The sequence below is a fragment of the Chanodichthys erythropterus genome, chromosome 3 (genome assembly GCF_024489055.1).
Source record: "Chanodichthys erythropterus isolate Z2021 chromosome 3, ASM2448905v1, whole genome shotgun sequence".
NCBI lineage: Eukaryota > Metazoa > Chordata > Actinopteri > Cypriniformes > Xenocyprididae > Chanodichthys > Chanodichthys erythropterus.
Window position 1 is genome coordinate 11,295,255 of NC_090223.1, and position 3,136 is coordinate 11,298,390.

Consider the following 3,136-nt stretch of genomic DNA (forward strand, 5'->3'; position numbering starts at 1 on the left):
TAAAAGGAGGAGCGACATCAGTGAAGGACGAGAGAGGACCAGGCCTGGACAATCGCGGATGTTTCACTGCTGTTGATGCTCATGGCTTTGCGAACCTACATCGGCATCCAAACACGGCTCGCCGTAATTTGTATAGACGGAGATTACGATCTAATCTAGCTGCTATTTCAAAAATGGCGGTCTCAAGTTTCTTGTTGGTCACGGTAACCCCGCCCCCAGCCCCTTACGCAAGCGGTTCTTACTTCTAGCCCAGCAATGTTTTGGTGCTTCTTACGAACCACTTTTTCTGGTTCAGAGCTGGTGCTTTGTGTGTCGAAAGACAAAGAACTGATTTGAAACTAGGCTCTGGCTCCGAACCAGCACTCAAACTGCCTTGGTGGAAAAGGGGTATATGTGCCATATTACTAGAGAGAAGAGTAGCACCTTCCCGGGACGGATGAATACCATCTCTTTTCAACAGGTCAGGTCTGCCCCAAAAACTTTTCCAATTGTCCATGAAACCTATATTATTCTGCGGACACCACTTAGACAGCCAGCCATTGAGTGATGATAATCTGCTAACTATTTCATCACTCCGACGAACAGGAAGGGGACCAGAGCAAATTACTTCTCCTGACATTCTTCTCCGAGTTCACACACCTCTTTAATGTTAATTTTAGTGATCTCCGACTGGCGAAGTTGAACATCATTTGTGCCGACGTGAATAATAATTTTAGAGTATTTACGATTAGCATTAGCCAGCACTTTTAAATTTGCTTTGATGTCAGGTGCTCTGGCTCCCTGCAAACATGTGACTATGGTGGCTGATGTCTCTATTTTCACGTTCCGTGTAATAGAATCGCCAATAACTAGGGCACTTTCAACAGAATTCTCAGTGGGTGCATCACTGAGTGGAGAGAACCTGTTTGATATTCTTACTGGAACGGAAGAGTGCTCTGCCCTGCTGTGCCCTGTTGCGCGGGCTCTACAGCCGGAACCGAACAATATACAGAGTTCACTAAGCTACTCGCATCCAAAACAGTATCTGAAGCCCCTGCATTCTTACTATCCTAGATTAAAATTTGGATGCGTGTCTCTAATTCTGAGATTCTCTCTGTCAGCCTGACTATTTCCCTACATTTATAATATGTAAATCCCTTGTCGCTGACAGAGAGAGCTATGCTGAACATGTGACAAACTGAACATGAGATAACTCTGGGAGAGGATGACATGACTGATCCGAGTTGCCACAGCTGTTGATGAACGCGTTGAAAAAGGAGCGCGCAAGACTGATGACAAGTTATCAAGCTAGCTAGATGCAAACGCGTTGTAACAGCGATTTAGATTAAAAGATTACAAGCTAGCGACATCAGATTAATGTGGTAGGCAATAATAGTAATATAAGCAACAATGAATAAAAGTAAGAGATTCAATAAAAGTAAGAGAAAACAAAGCTATACGGAGACGCAAACCACCAGCAGCGAGGCAGAGGCAGTTCTAAAAAATAAGACACATAAGTTACAGTTGCTGTTTTCATAGAAGTACAATTACTTCTATTACATGAAGAGTTTGGTTCCAAAACGCAATAACTCCATTTTGATTAATTTGAGTAAAAAGGTGTTTTCTTTACCAAGAAAGTGGCAAGATGAAAACCACTATTTTCTGTTTCAAACTTTCACATAGCATCTTTTGGTTATAAAAACATTAAAAATTCAAATCTACATTTTGATTTTAAAAAGTTTATTATAAAAACGTATTATTTTTTTCCCAAAATGCAATTAATCCATGACATTTTTTTCCCCAAAATGCAATTAATCCATCAATATAAAAGTTATTTTTCAAATTGAAAATAAACAACAAAGCAAGATTATTCACATATATGATAGAGTCTAAACTTTGCCAATATTTATTTTATATACAGGCATTTTACTAAAAATACATTCAGCCGTTGCTCCCAAAATGAATTCAACGGATCATCTTGTTAATGTTATAAATTATTTGTCATCACCGATTAACGAGTATCTGGCGCCACCGCACGGCTAAATAAACACATTTGTCGAGTACATTGGTATTAAAACAGCTTTTTAAAAAAAGCCTTCAATGTTTACAGTGGGTGGAATGGTGCGCTGTGATTGGTTGAGAGCGGATATATCGCGTTCTGCAGAAAAAGGAGACTGGCGTTTGTCGCGTTTTGGAAAGAAAGGGAGAAAACATGACAGAATAACATGACGGATATCACATTTTGCGCAAAATTGATAAATGACTTTTCAATACCGACCAGATACAATACTGATTTTGGCGGAAACTCAATTTTTTTGAAAATGGCGTTTATCGCGTTTTGGAACCAAACTCTTCACATGTAGAATTTGAAACCTACATTTATGGTCTAACAACAAATTCATATTTTAGTCAGAGTTATCGCTCTTCATCTGCTTGAGGTGCTAAAGCTCATTCTGTAAAGTTGAATAGAGACTCATTCGCTCTCAGGACAAGCATTTAACCAAAATACTCACATGACTTTCTAACATTTACAGATAAGGATATAACCGTTAAATGTAAGTAATGCAATGGAAAAAACATCTGAAGCCAGGGTAAACAACGCAGGCATTCGTACAGTGTCTAGGGCAAACTGTCTTAAACTGAAATTTTGATTATTCATCTTGTCTGTCGCTAATGAAGCTTGTTTGTTTTTATGCAGAACTACCAGAAAGCATCTGGAAGGAGAGAACAGAAGTGATTCTGAACCTGCAGAATTAAACATCATGATAATGAAGAACAAAGAGGTTGGTGTTTATTCTTCATTCCTCATTCCGCTTTCATTCATGAAGCTGAAGAACATATTGATGCTCTTGAGATTTACATTTTTCAAGTTGAGAATAAAACAACTCGCATTGAATAATAATAGAATAATTTATTTATTTGTCATTGCAAAGTTATGCAACGAAATTTTGTGCTTCTCCTCAGTGGCACATCAACATGTATACAAACAAAATATAGACAAGAAGTACAAAGTTGAATAAAATATATAATCAATAAACAAAATATATATTAACACATTATTGCACAAACCCGTAACTTAATTAAAAAAAAAAAAAAAAAAATCAGTCCTCCAGTTTTAACTAGAATTCAGTTCCTTGATGGCACGTGGGTAGAAACT